At 43.0% G+C, this 18224-nt stretch overlaps 1 protein-coding gene across 1 annotated transcript in view; it reads left to right on the forward strand.

Moving 5' to 3' along the window:
• Positions 1-2763: 2763 nt before the first annotated feature.
• Positions 2764-18224, forward strand: part of LOC139277139 (FERM domain-containing protein 4B-like) — a 419374-nt gene continuing 403913 nt past the window's right edge. Inside the window, 1 exon segment of the mRNA XM_070895191.1 lies at positions 2764-2993. The gene's annotated coding sequence lies outside the window, so the exon portion shown is untranslated.

An 18224-nucleotide genomic window follows, 5' to 3' on the forward strand; every position in this document is an offset into this window, starting at 1 on the left:
ACCATGTTTGGAAGGTTCTGTTCGAGAGCGAAGGTATCCTATTCGAAACAGAAAACAAGTGGTAAAGTTAAATTTGTAAATATGGAAAAAAAAAGTTTATATCCTGTGTTATGTATAAACATGAAAGTTATGTATGATGTTTGTTATAATAACTTCTTCATTAAGGATGGAGAAGTGTAATGTCTGTAAGCTTGTAATGTTTGTAGCGCCACACTGTGGATGTGGATGTATTGTGTACTGCAATTGCACAGTTAATAATTAAACAGAACCAGGCAGATTTCCGGAGGCTTCCGAGAGAGCTGCTGCCATGTAGGAAGCTGTGTTTACTTGTGCTCTGTGAATATATCACACATACAATGCACTAGCGTACATTTCATTTCAAGATACAGTTTAGTACAATCCGTAAATCACGTTACATGTAGTACTGTGCAAATAAGGGTATTACATGGAGCAGATAAGAACAGGTTTACATTACATTCCAGAATACATTTCAATACCGATCACGAATCACGTTACATGTAGCACTATGCAGATGAATGCAGTACACGGAACAAATTTTTTTACAAGTTACTAAACAGTGCAGAGACTTTCATTATATATGGCACAGCACAGGTGTTTTTCAGTACATGGTGCTCTATGTATACAAGCAGATTAACAAGTACAGCCCGAGGGGGGTCTGATTCCATCCCCTGGCAGAAGGGCCTTAAACTGTGGCTCTTCCCCATTGTGCCTTTGCGGCGATTGCACCAATCTTTAGTGCGTCCCTCAGCACGTACTCCTGGACCTTGGATTGCGCCAGTCTGCAACACTCGGCCGTGGTCATCTCCTTGCTCTGGAAGACCAGCAGGTTTCAGGAAGACCAAAGTGCGTCTTTCTGCATGCTCTCGGCGATGACACTCGAGGTGCTCAGCGCCCTCCCGGATGCACTTTCTCCATTTAGGGCGATCTTTGGCCAGGGACTCCCAGGTGTCAGTGGGGATGTTGCACTTTATCAGGGAGGCTTTGAGGGTGTATAACTAGTTGCCTTTAAATTAATATGCACACAAGATTGTTGGACATCCGTGAAAGTGTATTTTTACATTATTTAAAAAGTTATACTGGGGAGCACATTCAGACATTATTGGAGGTCTTGTGAATAGTTTGAGCTCGACACTCATGGTTTTTATGGTGTTACCTGACTCCCTCCAGTGTGCAGTACTGAGGGAGTGCTGCACTGTCGGAGGTGCCGTCTTTCAGATGAGATGTTAAACCAAAGCCCCATCTGCCCTCAGGTGGTATAGCAATTTTAACACCCTCAGTACACTCCAAAGTGCTTCACAGCCAATGAAATACTTTTGAAGTGTAGTCACTGTTGTAATCTAAGAAACACAGCAGCCAATTTGCGCACGGCAAATTCCCAAAAACAACAATGTGACAATCACCAGATAATCTGTTTTTTAGTGATGTTTGTTGAGAGATAAATATTGGCTAGGACTCTGAGGAGAATTCCCCTGCTCTTCTTCGAAATAGTCCCTTGGGATCTTTTACGTCCACCTGAGAGGACAGATGGGGCTTTGGTTTAACGTCTCATCTGAAAGACGGCACCTCCGACAGTGCAGCACTCCCTCAGTACTGCACACTGGAGGGAGTCAGGTATCACCATAAAAACCATGAGAGTCAAGCTCAAGCTATTCACAAGACCTCCAGTAGTGTCTGAATGTGCTCCCCGGTATAACTTTTTAAATAATGTAAAAATACACTTTCACGGATGTACAACAATCTTGTGTATATATTAATTTAGTTAGGTATATGAAATTTAAAGGCAGTTACACAAATCCTCAGCTTCAGGTAAAATATATAAATCACTTAACTCGGACGGTTTTCTGACATCTTATACCACGTCGATCGTGTTAACTTCATTCTTTTTTTGTATTTATGAAGTTGACACCACAATTGCGAATTGACAGTACTGAGGAAAAAGTGATGTGAGTGGAACCACTACACAATCCATCGTCAGTTTTCAAAATCACAGTTATATTTCATCTTTATCATCAATAGAAAATTCACGAGGAGGAGATGTAGGATATGATTTATGTCTGGGTCATAAAACTGAGCATTACTTATTTGTGACTTTTGTCACAGTGTGTTTCCAGGTCAGTCCACGAGTAGATATAAATCAGGTTCCATTGGTTCATCATTGTGTATCATTTTATCCCATAATACTCCTGAGAAGCGCCTTGGGACGTTTCATTATGTTAAAGGCGCTATATAAATACAAGTTGCTGTTGTTATATCAAAAATCCTATAACTGTTTTCTAACTTCACTCCTCTATCAATCAATGCATGTTTATGGCTTATCCAACCCCACATAATTATGAATACATGTTCATAACCAAACTAAAGCTGAATTTTGTTACAGAAATTTGCAACAATAAGCAGCTCCAATGTGCATTAATATTTCAGGTATTTGCATTCAATGCAGGCAAATGGAGTACTGTAAGGGAGGCGGTGTTGCTGCTATCAATTAACTACCTGATGTCTATTATGTGTATGGATTTGATGCACGTTCAGGCTCCCAGGCTGGTGAAAGCCTTTGCCTGATGTGGCAGGAGTTCTGAGGGAGCCCTTACTACCACTAGGGACCTCCCTTGCCTCATTGTATTCCATCAGAGCTGTGCATCAGCTCGTGAGAAGGCAGTACTGTCACACTGGCAGTAGCAGCTGCAGGGGGTTGTGTGGTTGCAAAGGGAAAGCAGAGGCTGTGAGGCGTGGTGGGGCGACGTGTAAGTGTAAACAGCCTGGATATGCAGAGACAGTTTCCTGACTAAAAAGCAGTGCCAACAAACAAGCTGGGGCCTCACATCTCGGGAAGGACTGAGGAGCGAGAGAAAGGAAAAGTGAAGAATTAGCAGAAGGTTTTGTATGTATATGGGAAGCCAGTGTTTTATCTGGAGAGGCGATATAAAAAAAAAGGGAGAAAGACAGCACAGTAAACGAGGCATCCTTTGAGAAAGGTGAGTTTTATCTCTAACTGTATTTTCGCTGTATGTGTTTCTCTGTAACATTTTGAAACTGTAGTACAATACGCACAATACACACAGACAGTTTGCAGCATGAATTATAGCCACAGGCAAAGCTGTGGACAATTAACCACTCACAGCTCTGCAGCTACAGCCGACTGAGATACTAAACTGTCTGGTCAGCAGTAACCTCAGAACTGAAACAATGGGGAACACTTCTGGTTTAAACTTCTGTTTGAATATGGGCCTGTATTTGGAAAACAATGGGGATCTCTACAATAGACTAGCTTTTGAACCACACATATTTAAACCCGGTGTGCTCTGCAGCTGGCCTGCATTCTTTTGTGTTTATGTGTTATTGATACAATTTCGCTAACAAATAAATCAGACTACATTTTGTGCAGGAGGATATTCACAGTGATTTTAGGATATGGCGTGCTGATATCAAAGATACTCTTACTGGTCTTATTTTAGTTGGCATGGGTGCTGTTTAGGATTTCAGTCTGGGTGAAGGGTTTGTGAGTGGTTCATCTGACTGCAAAGGAAAAACTATGCAGCCTCCTCGGAGGGAAAACCGTGATACTAAACCGATTTAGCTGAACCTGGGGTGGAGGTAGTTTAATATCTGTAATATCTGCACTTAAACAGGGATATTAAAATAAGCTCAACTTTGTGGTGATTTATTAATTTAAATGAAGCGCATTAATAATGTAAAGCATTATTTGAATTCCCTTTATAATGTGAAGCCATTACTTATTTATAAGCTTGCTGGTGTGCATAAAAGGAGAGATTTTTTAGAAAGCATTAAGAGATTTCCAACATGTGTTGTGAAAATCCAGATCCCTGTCTAGCAGACAAACTGGAAAGCTGTGTGATTATTAAAGTAATGCTCCAGGGATTGCTAAAGGAGTTCTTTGTTTTAATTGCCAATCTCAATAAAGCTTTGTACACTTGCAATTCCATTTTCTTGCAAGCACCTGTGTGATTAATTGCATCACCACGTTCGAGGTAAACATAACTGGAGTTTCATACTGTTTACCTGAGCCAGCACCAAGTGCAGTCAGTGTCCAGCGGATTTTAGCCATGAAAGAAGTGGTTAGATTTTAACTTGCTTGCAGAGAACAAAGCATTGGCTGAGCAGCAAGAAGAGAATCATTTGTAGCAGTCAGTGTCTTTTTATTACTACGATCATGATTTATGTTATTTGGATTATATCAAAGGAAGACTAGTTATTGCGTCACTATTCAGTATTTGCACCCAAGCTCCTTTAAAGCGGACAGGACTTCTAATTTTTTGCAGCGCTGAAGAATGCTGCAGGATTATTGGAGGTTTGTATTCCCGTTGCTAGTGTTTTACGCTCACATGATTCAAAGGAACTACCTTTCATTCACAGCTATTCAGACTGTGCCCAGCAGATCCACGGTTGTCCACATAAATTACAAGCTTCTTTCTGTGTGGATGTATAACTCTGATTAGAACAATGTTAATAAGATGTACATTGACCCCACAATTGTAATCATCCTGCCAAACACCAGTGCATCAATTTTCTTCGTATTTTCTTCCCTATTAAATAATGTTATAGCTACGAAAGATAAGCTAAAACATCTATTGTACTAATGGTGACTGAAAATAATTGCAATCAATAATAAAAACATAAATGTAATCAAATATCTGGCCATGCGTGCCTTCCTTTCTATTAATTTTAATAAGAAATTGCCTTAAATATCGTCATAGCGTGGCAATGAGTCTGATGGTTTGTTTATTTGTGAGAGTTTTTTTTCTAAATTATTCTACTGTACAATACATTAATCATTCTTCAGTGGAGTGATCAGGACAGCTTTACCAGACACGATGGTGAGGCCGAACTACTGAGAGCGGGTGACAATAGCCTAGAAATTACTGCTGGTGATGTTGGCACTTAAATGCTTAACACATTTGTGAGACACTCCTTTGTCCTATATTTTAATGGTGTTTATTTTAAATTGGTTTGCACCTCTGTACTAAAACAGTACAGAGCCGCAACATTTAAACAAATTAAGTATTTGTCGGCCAATATTACCAACAGTCTAACGTGCTCATGCAGTTAAATCCCTCCTTTACTTTTTTTAATGTTGCCGTTAGAATCTACGCAAAGGCTAGATGGAGAAGTAATAAAGGAAGCGATCTATACAAGTTCTTCATTGATGAATGCGCCATGATCAATGTGCATTGAAAGCAGGTTTACCAGGAGCAACATAGTTGAGCAGGGAATTGAAGCATCATCATATGGTGCTGCAGTGCCAGAGTGTGATACACAATCTTCCATACTGCTGAATTCCTGATCTCAGCCAGATTGATGCTGCACCAGAGAGTCATCTTGGGTCACCCTTCAATATTTCCGAGCAGTAAGGCGCAATTATATCTGTCAGGCATCGCAACGTTCATGTCCCATTACCTCAGCAATCCTTTACCTGTCAATACAGGACACTATTCAGAAACAAACTATGGATAAACAAACCGGGTTAAAAAGAAAGCCATGTGAATCCCAGGACAATATCTCACTTGTGCAATTTCTTGATGGGCACTGAATAAAATAAACTCACAATTAAATCTATTGTGTGTTAGACCAGGACTTGATTCATATCAATATCAAGAGGCAGAACAACAACTTCATTTGCTGCTGATTGCTTGGTCATATTTTCATGGTACTCTGCCATTAACATGTCAAGGGGTTTGTATAACCAACAGTGCTTTAAACCATGCTCTGCCACCTGACAGAATCTTTTTTGTGGCATGCTGTTATGTGTGCATGCCTACAATGTTATGATGTAATGTTATGATGTACTGTAACACTGACTGTACCTTCACCCTGTACACGCCTTACCTGTACACCAGAGGGTGCTGCTGCTGGAGATCTAAGGGTCACCTGTACACTGCAGGTAGCCCAGTATAAAAGGGAGCTCACCTCTTGGTGTCCTCACTCTAGGAGCTGCAATAAAGGACTACAGTCTTCACAGTTCAAGTACCATACCCCTGCCTCGTAGAGTCATTAACAGGGTACCTACATACACAATACATGCCATATTAGATTTCCATTGGTATCAATCAAATGTTCAAAGTTTGAAAATATGATAGATGTTTGCTGTTCACTCAGCTGCACGCAACAGACAAAGGCTGGCATGTGACATTGCCTTTTCCAACATATTTCAGAATAGCAACTTGTATTTACATAATGTCTTTAATTTAGAAAGAATTGATATAGCACCTTTCACAACCTCAGGACATCCTAAAGTGCACTACAGCCAATATTGCTGCTTCACAGAGGAATAAGGAAAAATAGATAGCAAGTCAAAGAAAGAGTGGGTCTCGGTGAGAGTTATATAGGAGAAGATGAAGGTGGAGATGCAGAGGGGTTTTAGGAGGGAATTCCAGAGCATGGGGAGTTGGTGTCTGAAGGTACAGCAGCTAATGATGGGGCAAAAGAAGGTGGGTGTGCACAAGAGACCAGAATTAGGGGAATAGACAGTTTGTGGGATTTGTAGGCCAGGAGGAAGTTACAGAGTTAGGGAGCAGCGAAGCGAGGGGGGCGGGGGTTGGGGGGGGGGGGCATTTAAAACACAAGGATGTGAATTTTAAATTTGAAGCAGTGTGGGTCAGTGAGGATGGGATGATGGGTAAGAAGCATAGATTTGAATGAGATGAAGTTTATGGAGGATGCAAGATGGGAGGGTGGTCAGGAGACCATTGGAGAAACGCCATATTCATCATCATCATAGGCAATCCCTCGGAATCGAGGAAGACTTGCTTCCACTCTTAAAATGAGTCCTTAGGTGGCTGAACAGTCCAATACAAGAACCACAATCCCTGTCACAGGTGGAACAGATAGTCGTTGAGGGAAAGGGTGGGTGGGTGGAACAGGTTTGCCGCACGCTCTTGCCGCTGCCTGCGCTTGATTTCTGCATGCTCTCGGCGATGAACGCCATAATTACATGTGTATCTTATGTATGTAATGTTTCAAGGAAAGTTACATCAACTGTCCTGAACGTTTGCACTTGTGCTGATAACAGGCACATCTGGGATCAATGGCTCAGGATTGAGAAAAGTACATAACTGGCTCAGAACATTCCATGGCTGACAAAACTGTCAGCTCAAAACCATTTGTTATTTACAGTGTATAAATAATAGTCTGCACACTGGATGTACACAAAATTGAGTGGTACATTTTGTATTGCAGACCTGCTGCAAGAAGTGGTCTGCAGGATCTGGTCCAGATTCTATCGAAATGCCTGATAAGCAAGGACAACTAAGAAACACCTGTGTGCTGATGTTGTGATTTGCAACTTTCCTTCTGGCCACTGTACCTTTGCCAATGGCTGGGAGAGGCCCATACCTTCTGATGCAATGTTTTTTCCATTTCAAATATTAAAATGTTCACTTATTTGGTACATCATTTTATTCTATATTGGCAATAGAATTGTACAGGAGATTCATTTATTAGGCTTAGTTAAAACCTGTTTGCTGCACATCGAATAGGATTCCTATCACCTAATATAGATTAATAAAGGGATGAACGTGTCATCCTGCCAGTCACTTGGAATGATCAACAAAGTTTGGGAAGAGTTGTGTTATTCCCTTTAAGCTGCTTTTATATAGGTCTTTGGCTGCTGCCTGCGATGACATGGGTCTCCCACAGTCGATGGCCACATCAGCATAGACTTACTGGTGGCAAAATAGACCCACCTCTAATTAGGTCCAGGTTGCTGCCGGTCTTATTGGGCTTAATGTTTTGAAAGACGACAGTTCTACACTTTATACGGCTTTGGAGTGACAAAGTTTACCTTTGTTTTACATTGTATTCAAGGAATTGGCAGTTGCCACCAAGAAGGTAGTAAAACCTGTTGTTGAATATGTTCTAAAGCACAGTAAGAGTTTTACTAAAAACATGCATCAGAAGAAAACAAGGCCAACATTGATTCAGGCTGCCAGCGCACATTTATATTTTTGAATCAGGGAATCTGCCAGCAGACTGGTCTCATTGATTGCTGATTATATTATTACTGTTGTCCTGGGTCCTGGTTTATGTTCGCCTAAATCAATCTGTGCAGCACAAAGACAAAACGGCGAGCTTCGAAATACATGAGCACTGGATCCTTGAAAGGAATATCTTATTGTACTTCCCTGGCAGCTGCAAACAATAGTTCTAATCTTTGCACCACAGTTGTGTTTCATATTACAAGGAGCATTCAAACACCCTCTCTCCAGAGAACAGTTTGGCCAATTAAGAAAACAGACCCAGCAACCGAACTAATACACCTGACAACACCACAAATTTGGCCTTAGCTTTGAATGTGGAATCGATATTAGTGACACAAACCTGACATAAACCTTAAAAATATTAGCTTTATTGGTAATATGCAAACTGTCACTGTGTGATTGTAATTAGTTGTACAACATCATGCCTGTATCATCATCATCATAGACAGTCCCTCGGAATCGAGGAAGACTTGCTTCCACTCTAAAAATGAGTCCTTAGGTGGCTGAACAGTCCAATATGAGAATCACAGTCGCTGTCACATGTGGGACAGATAGTCGTTGAGGGAAAGGGTGGGTGGGACAGGTTTGCCGCACGCTCTTTCCACTGCCTGCGCTTGATTTCTGCATGCTTTCAGCGATGAGACTCGAGGTGCTCAGCGCCCTCCCGGATGCACTTCCTCCGCTTAGGGCGGTCTTTGGCCAGGGACTCCCAGGTGTCAGTGAGGATGTTGCACTTTATCAGGGAGGCTTTGAGGGTGTCCTTGTAACGTTTCCTCTGCCCACCTTTGGCTGGTTGGCCATGAAGGAGTTCCGAGTAGAGCGCTTGCTTTGGGAGGGAAGGAGGAAGGAACAGGGAGGAACAGTAGGGGTGCACTGCGTTAATTACAGTATGTGGCTCCTCCAACACACCAAATGATTTCATAAAGGACGGTAGAGCAGGAATATGTGTCAACTTCTGTGAACTCATGCATAACTGCAGCCAACATCCACAAATAGTGTAGACATCATACCCTGGTGTTCAGAAATAGCTGGTGCGCTGTGCTCAGTGTGTGACAGGACTGCAGCTGTGGAGGCTGAGTAGGGCTGTAGCAACGATAGGTGTGGGGAAGGAGTTAAATGAAAATTCCACCCTAGTACTCTCCGCAGGTTATTCCTTCCAGGCCCAAAAGTTATATTTGGAAAGTCAGCAGGGTTTTTAGACGTGATAACATGTCATTTTGTCTGTCTTCTCGAAAGCTCTTCCCAGAACTGTTGTTTATTTTGTGTTGTTTCTTATTTGTGGAATGACCAGCCCAAAGCTGTGGAATTGTTGGGGTTTTCCTACTTCAACCATAATAATTTTCTGGTTATATATGGTGACTAAAAGATGAAACAATGAAAGAAGTGCTGCCAACTGAACTGTCTATGACAGGACTGAGACAGAGGACTTTCCTATGTAACAGCAACTTGCATTTATATAGTGCCTTTAAAGTGGGAAAACATTCCAATGTGCTCCACAGGAGCATAAACAGGCACTAATTGACACCCAGCCAAAGAAAGAGATATTAGAAGGGACGACAAAAGAAAGAACTTGCCTTTATATAGCGCCTTTCTTGAATTCAGGACATTCCAAAGCGTTTACAGCCAATGAAGTGCTTTTTCAGAGAAATAAAAGCTGGATGAAAGAGGTAGGTTTTAAGGAGGGTCTGAGAGAAGGAGAGAGAAGTGGTGTGGTTTAGAGATGGAATTCCAGGGCTTGGGGCCTATATGGCTGAAGGCACGACTGCTAATAGTGGGGCAAAGGAAGCAGTGAATTCATAAGAGGCCAGAGTTGGAGCAATGCAGACTTCTTGGAGGGTTGTAGGGCTGAGGAGTTTACAGAGATAGAGAGGGGCGAGGCCACGGAGGGATTTGAACGAGAGGATAGAATATTACATTCAAGGCATTGGTGGACCAGGAGCCAATGTAGGTCAGTGAACACAGGGGTGACCCCAGGTGCACACCGACACCTGAGAATCCCTGGCCCAAGACCGCCCTAATTGGAGGAAGAGCATCCGGGAGGGCGCTGAGCACCTCGAGTCTCGTTGCCGAGAGCATGCAGAAAACAAGCGCAGGCAGCGGAAGGAGCATGCGGCAAACCAGCCTTTCCTTCAACCACTGTCTGTCCCACCTGCGACAGAGACTAATTCCCGTATTGGACTGTTCAGTCACCTGAGAACTCACTGTTAGAGTGGAAGCAAGTCTTCCTCGATTTCAAGGGACTGCCTATGATGATGATGGGTGATGATAATGGGTGAGCAGGACTTGGTGCAGGTTAGGATGTGAGCAGCAGAGTTTTGGATGAGCTCAAGTTTATGGAGGGTGGAAGACAGGAGGCCATCCAGGGGAATATTGGAATAGTAGAGTCTGGAGGTAACAAAGTCACGGATGAGGTTTCAGCAGCAGATGAGCGAAGGCAGGGGGAGTGTTGGGCAATGTTATGATGGGGAGGATATAGGGTTGGAAGCTCAGCTCAGGGTCAAATAGAACACCAAGATTGCGAACAGTCTGGTTCAACCTGAGACAGTGGCCAAGGAAGGGAATCGAAGTTTGTGGCGGAGGCCAAAGACAATGGTTTTTGGCATCCCAATGATTAATTGGAACAAATTGTGACACATCCAGGAATGGATGTCAGACAAGAAGCCTAACAACACAAAGGCAGTGGCGGGGTCAAGAGAGGCGGTGGTGAGGTAGAACTGGGTGTCGTCAGTGTATATGTGGAACCTAACATCATCCCTTTTGAAAGCCATCAAAGCTTTTGACAAGGTCCCACATGGCAGGCTGATCTAAAAAGTAAAACCCCATAGGATCAAAGGGAGAATGGCAAATTGGATCCAAAATTGGCGCAGTGGCAGGAAGCAAAGGGTAATGGTTGAGGGGAGCTTTTGTGACTGGAAGGCTGTTTCCAGTGGGATTCCACAGGGCTCAGTACTCGGTCCTTACTTTTTGTAGCATATATTAATGATTTAGACTTAAATGCAGGGGGCATGATAAAGAAATTTGGAGATGATACAAAAATTGGCCATGTGGTTGACAGCGAGGAGGAAGGCTCTAGACTGCAGGAAGATATTGATGAACAGTTGGACAGAAAAGTGGCAAATGGAGTTCAATCCAGAAAAGTATGAGGTCATGTATTTCAGAATGGGCAACAAGGCAAGGGAATACACAACAAATGAGAGGATACTGAGAGGTGTGGAGGAACAGAGGGACCTTGGAGTATATGTTCACAGATCCTTAAAGGTAGCAGGACAGGTCGATAAGGTAGTTAAAAAGGCATACGGAATGCTTTCCTTTATTAGCTGAGGCATAGAATAAAAGAGCATGGAAGTTATGCTAGAACTGTAGATAACACTAGTTAGGCCACAACTTGAGTACTACGTACCGTTCTGGCCACCACATTACAGCAAGGATGTGATTTCACTAGAAAGGTGCAGAGGACATTTACGAGGATGTTATCAGGACTGGAAAACATTAGCTATGAGGAAAGATTGGATAGGCTGGGGTTGTTTTCCTTGGAACAGAGGAGGCTTAGGGGAGATTTAATTGAGGTGTATAAAATTATGAGGGGCCTAGATAGAGTAGATAGGAAGGACCTATTTCCCTCAGCAGAGGGCTCAATAACCAGGAGGCATAGATTTAAAGTAGTTGGTGGACGAATTAGAGGGGTGATGAGGAAACATTTCCTCACCCAGAGGGTGGTGGGAGTCTGGAACTCACTGCCTGAAACGTTGGTAGAGGCAGAAATCCTCATCACATTTAAAAGATACTTGGAAATCCACATAAAGAGCCATAACCTACAAGGCTACGAACCTAGTGCTGGATGGTGGGATTAGGCTGGGTAGCTCTTCTTCGACCAGCACAGACACGATGGGCTGAATGGCCTCCTTCTGTGTCATAATTTTCGATGATTTTTATGATTCTTCAGATGATATCAATGAGAAATAGGAGGGGGGGTCGCCAGAACTAACAGTGCGGGGTGGGAAAATTAACTAATGTAGGCTATTCTCTGACTACCACCAGATAGGTAAGGTTAGAGGCAGGCAAGGGCAGTCCCACTCAACTGGCCCATGGAGGAGGGGCATTGTAGGAGGACGGTGTGGTTGATCTTATCAAAAGCTACAGAGGGGTTAGAAAGGATGAGAAAGGATAGGACACCACAGTCACAGAGGATGTCATTTGTGACTGTGTAGAGCTGTTTCAGTGCTGTGACAGGGGCGGAAACCTGATCGGATAGGTTGAAACATGGAGCTGTGGGAAAGTTGGGCATGGAGCTGGGAGGTGACGACACATTCAAGGTCTTTGCAGAAGAAAGGGAGGTTGGAGATGGGGTGGTAATTTACAAGCACATGGGAGTCTTTGTTTTGAGGAGAAAGGATGATAATGGCAGATTTTTATGGAAGGGGACAGTACCTGAGGAGCCGGAACCATTTTCAATGTCACCTAGCATGGGGCCAGGAAGGGAAGTTGTGTAGTCAGCAGTGAGATTGCAATGGCAATCCCTTGCCCCTCCCAGATATCTAAAAGCAGTGTTTAGCTGCATGGAGTATTTAGTAAGAGCAGCTGCTATCTGCCTACAACTAAAATAACCAATCTATTCCTGGTAATAAGTGGAAACAAACATTTTTATTTAATTTTGAGAAATCCATTTGTTAAATTGGATCAACACGCAGCAGACATCAAGCATGTGCTTCATTACCACATAATGAATATCAGCTTATTATGGTGCAGACTCATTCATTTTCTAGAAAATGAAAGCCACAGATTACAAGGCTGCCTTTCCCTCTGATCTGATGGAAAACAGGAGTTTAGCAAAGTGGGAATCAAGTCTACATCCAACTCTTCCATGATGCAGTCTGACACAATGTAGTGGAAATAACTTTTAATTTTGGACAGACACTCCAAGAAAACTGGGTGTCACAGTGGATCAGTGCACTGAACTTTCACCTCTGGGCCCTTGGTTCAAATGTAGACCAGAACGATGGATATAAGATTTTGGGGAGACCTGGGTGGCATGAGCAGGCTGGACTGTCAACTCTGGGCCTGGGTTCAAATTCAGTCTAGACCAATGAAATAGAAACATAGAAACATAGAAAATAGGAGCAGTAGTAGGCCATTCGGCCCTTTGAGTCTGCACTGCCATTCAATAGTGTAATGTATGTAAACATTACCAATGTGTAAGACTTGCCACCAGGGGGCGCATCTGTGGGAGATCCAAGGGTCACCTGCACACCCTGGGCAAGTACCGGTAGGTATAAAAGGCAGTCTACCATGCTGCTTCCTCACTCTGGAGTTACTATAAAGAGACCAAGGTCACAACAGTTTGAACTTAAGATATATAGCCTTGTGGAGTTATTCTAAACGTAACAAATATGATCATGGCTGATCCTCTATCTCGACACCATATTTCTGCTTTTTCCACATACCCCTTGATGTCTTTTGTTTCTAGAAATCTATCTATCTCCCTCTTAAATATATTCAGTGACTTGGCCTCCACAGCCTTCTGTGGTAGAGAATTCCACAGGTTCACCACCCTCTGAGTGAAAAAATTTCTCCTCATCTCGGTCCTAAATTTCCTACCCCGTATCCTGACACTGTGACTCCTTGTTCTAGACTTCCCAGCCCCGGGGGAAACATCCTCCCTGCATCCAGTCTATCCAACCCCGTCAGAATGAAAGTCTTATCTTTCTACTGGCTGTAAGGGTCCTGTGTGAAGTGAGTTTGAGCAATCTGTGTCTAATTTCTGGTGTGGACCAAAGACAAAAAAGTGCCACTTCAATCTCCCAAAGCTCCTGCAGTCAACCACCCCAGAATTTCCTGATAATGTAGCACAAGTAGAGGCTAAAATTGAAAGGGGAGATAAGAGTGGTCACCAAAGAGGGAAGCCACAGTGGCCTTAAACTGTAAGAAGGTTGTCAGACCTGTTGTCAGTGAGATGTTTTTATTGCTGATGGGTTCATGCTCACAATGACTGGAGGCACGGTGCATGAAAGAATCACAGAATTATCTCTAAATGGCATCCTTGGAAATTGTGAAGGAGGGAAAATGCCAGCCAGTAACTAGTTGAGTTTGTTGGAGAATGTGATGGCAGGAATCATTTGGCAGTTGCTTCGGATCTTAGTCAGTCGAATGTCTCCCCATGAGATATGCCTTCAACACTCTGGCTGAGGGGTCCACTGTGAAGTAGCCCATTTGCACCGGCAGATAGAAGGCATGGCTACCAGTGGGCAAGTCTGGAGGACACCTACAGTGCCTGTTCATTTCGGCATCCCAGAGGAATAGGAGAGGATTAAGGGTCTACCCATTGGTTCCCAAGGCCCAGTCTGGTCCATTAAACCTTAAAAAAGATGGCAAAGATACTTCACAATCATTTTTAAATCCTTACAGATACTTTAAAAATACTTAAGAGAAATGTTAAAGCAACATTTGGGGCGAATGTTAGCTCTGAATGACGGGTGGATTCAGGTGGGTGATGAAGGTAAACATTTTTAAATTGAAGCTACGTGCCTCCATTTTAATTGGATTTTTATTTTTAACCTCAGGAATCCCGACAAGTAAAAGGAGGTGAGAAGGGCTGGATCCATGAGGGAAGCTTGTGCTTCAGGAGGAACAGGAGTGTTTCCCCGAGGCGTCATCATCATCATAGGCAGTCCCTCGGAATCGAGGAAGACTTGCACCCACTCTAAAAATGAGTCCTTAGGTGGCTGAACGTTCCAATACGAGAACCACAGTCCCTGTCACAGGTGGGACAGATAGTTGTTGAGGGAAGGGGTGGGTGGGACTGGTTTGCCGCACGCTCTTTCCGCTGCCTGCGCTTGATTTCTGCATGCTCTCAGTGATGAGACTCGAGGTGCTCAGCGACCTCCTCCACTTAGGGCGGTCTTTGGCCAGGGACTCCCAGGTGTCAGTGGGGATGTTGCACTTTATCAGGGAGGCTTTGAGGGTGTCTTTGTAACGTTTCCTCTGCCCACCTTTGTAGCAAGCTTACCTCCACGCAATCGGATCCCTGCGAGGTAAAAGCGCCCTCCATCCCAATGTCTGAATCCCCCTCCCCTGTGATGTCGGACTTACCTGATATCTGCTCCCCGTTTGCTTTCCTACCCGATAGGCAGCCATTTAAAAGACGGCCTGAAGTTAATTTCTGCAGGATGTCCAGAAAACTCATATTTCCGGGTTTCCCAGCTGAAAATCCTCCCCTTCTCATTCCCAAACCCCCACCCACAGGGTCCAATATCGGGTCCATTGTGTAAGTTTGAATATTCTCAATCTAGCTCCTCGTGACCAGATCCTGAAGCCACAATACAAACTATCAATCTCACTCAGTGACCACAAGAATGGTTTGTGTTGGAAATAGGAGGCTCACAATGCAGTACAGTGTGTTCTTCTGAAATTAGCAGTTAATGTATATTGTCATTGGGGAAAAGCAACAGGAGCTATTACCTGCCCAGGGAACGTCTGATGCTGATATTCGGCACATACACACACACTCTGCAGCACTGACAGCCCTCACTATAGGCTCAATTGTCCCCAAAGCATTTTGTTGGCATACTTGAAGAGTTCCGCCCGATTTTTTGGGGCCCAAATACGACAAAAAAAAAGTGTTGTAAGTTCCTTTAGTTTTGGGGGTGGAGCCTTAAGGCTGCAAAATGAAGTATACTGCCACCTCCCAACACATTAAAAGAATTGAAAAACACATCTCTCTCTCTCTCTCTCTCTCTCTGACTCTCTCTCTCACCGAGAATGGGAGCAGACTATGTGTGTATGAACCGGGGGCCGTGAATGGGACTGGATAGCCTTCGGACGGGGGTTGGAGATAAGTTGATGATATGTGTTTTTCAATTCTTTAAGTGTGTACGGGCATCTGTGCACCGATTTCATTAAATATATTGAAGTTTTTTCTGCAGAGACATAGAAACATAGAAAATAGGTGCAGGAGTAGGCCTAAGCACAAATTGAGTAATTAACAGCTGGCCAAACTTCTCTAAATGACAAGAAGTGGCTCAAGTGGCTGGTTACGACCAAGTTTGCTGAAAAAAAACGGACTTAAAAAATTAGTAACTAAATGAGTTATGCTGGTGCACATTGATTGGGGAAACTGGGGATTTTTATGTTAGGCCAGAAAAAGCAGGCTGCTCAAAAAAAAACAGTGTAAATACTTGTGAAAATTGAGCCCTATATAAAAAAGTACAACATTCACCTGTGGACGCCAGGTGAGAACAGGTGTAGATTTGACCATGACCTTTCCAAATTCCCGACCAATATCACTGACCAGGGTCATCCATGAAGAATTCCACGCGGGTGAGGCATTAGACGGTTACTGGGTGTCTGCGGCTCAGTATTCCAGCGTGAATTACTGCACTTGGGTGGCCTGAAGGAAGGGTTTCCTTGTAGGATATGTTCTTATCAAATGTTGCATGTACCACAATGTGGGATTTTAAATCATTGGCAATTCACAAGAAAAGGTTGAAGGAAGCCAGGTCACTTTTCCATCTTTGCTCAATTTTAAATTAAAAAAGGCAAATTTTCAAATTAAAGTGCAGCTGCGGAGACAGGCCTGCCGCTTCTTCGCTTCACTGAGACATTTGCTCAGATCGACGACAGACACGGAATATAATAACAGTACAAAAGTTTATCGAGTAGCTGTGTATCAAATAAAATTGAGGGTAATGGATATTTACAAAGTGAGTGGTTCACAAGATGCCATAAACTGCAAGAGAGACATAGAAACATAGAAACATAGAAAATAGGTGCAGGAGTAGGCCATTCGGCCCTTCGAGCCTGCACTGCCATTCAATATGATCACGGCTGACCATGCAACTTCAGTACCCCATTCCTGCCTTCTCTCCATATCCCTTTAGCCGTAAGGGCCATATCTAACTTCCTTTTGAATATATCTAACGAACTGGCCTCAACAACTCTCTGTGGTAGAAAATTCCACAGGTTCACAATTCTCTGAGTGAAGAAGTTTCTCCTCATCTCGGTCCTCATCTGAGCAATTTGTGTTCATCAACTGAACCTTGGGACTAGGTCACCACTTTAAAATCACTGAGTGATGCATGATCATGTCTGATACTTTGGTAATAGATTTCTTTATAACTCTCTTACTGTACATTGTGGTGCCATGCTTCTGTGTTGCTGACGTTTGAAGAAATATGGCCTGAGGGTATATTGACTTTATGATGTAGCATATGCAGGAATGGGTTGAAACACAGGACTTGCAGGTGAATTAAAATTGTGATTTCACGACTTGAAATTGCATTGAAGTACAACTAGGACTGCCAGATTGTGAGGGCTTGTAAACTGTAAAGGACAAGACATTCTCTCATTTTTCTATACTCCAATATAGTATATGCTTCCCATGATAAACCCTGTTAATGTAGAATAGATTATTAATCATTAATATTCTTTTGAATGTTACATCAATACCTTTTTATGAATCTTGCAGGTCATAGTGTGGCCTCTGAGCAGTCAAAACAAAGCTTGGAAACAAAATGAAAAGCCTGGATGCAAATTAAAACAGTTGTGGTTTTAAAAAAAGATTAAGAGAAGGTATGTAGGTTGGAATCTAATTCCAGGAATTAGGAGAATGTCATATTCACTTAAACTTACACTCACAAAGTTAATGACATCTTCGGAACCGCTTGACGAGATTGCAGTCAGTAACTCACATCCAGGTATCTATCATTCTGTTTTATCTTTCCAGTTGCATCTTGAACTGAGTCTTCAAAGAAAATTAAACAGTCCGTTCTCTGTTTTGAACATTTCTTTTGCTTCAATCCAAGTCAAGTGAATCTGTCAATATTTGACAGTCATTGTATATAAAGCCAACCTGTTAGCTGCCGATTTTGCACCAAACCTCGTACTGTATCTTTCTAAAACCCTGGTCTGTGAGTACTCCATGGGAATCGTGAAAGGCTCCTACTTTTGCGAAAACTAAACCCAAGAGACCAAACCATAAACTAAGTTTGATTTATGCTTCAGTGTCTGGGACATTTTTGAGAGCGGTATAAGTGCCAAGTCATGGTTATATTGCTTGCTCATGCTGGCTTTTGAATTGGAGAAAGCAGAACTCCATCATTGCGTTCTCCATCATCCATCACGCAGCTCTGTTCACAAGCCTCAAACCGACAGAACCTCCGCTGTTAGAAAAGAGATGCTAGGTTAGTCAGATCCTTCCTGTCATTAAGACCTTGAAGG

The sequence above is a fragment of the Pristiophorus japonicus genome, chromosome 12, assembly GCF_044704955.1.
Source record: "Pristiophorus japonicus isolate sPriJap1 chromosome 12, sPriJap1.hap1, whole genome shotgun sequence".
In the NCBI taxonomy this organism is placed as follows: Eukaryota; Metazoa; Chordata; class Chondrichthyes; family Pristiophoridae; genus Pristiophorus; species Pristiophorus japonicus.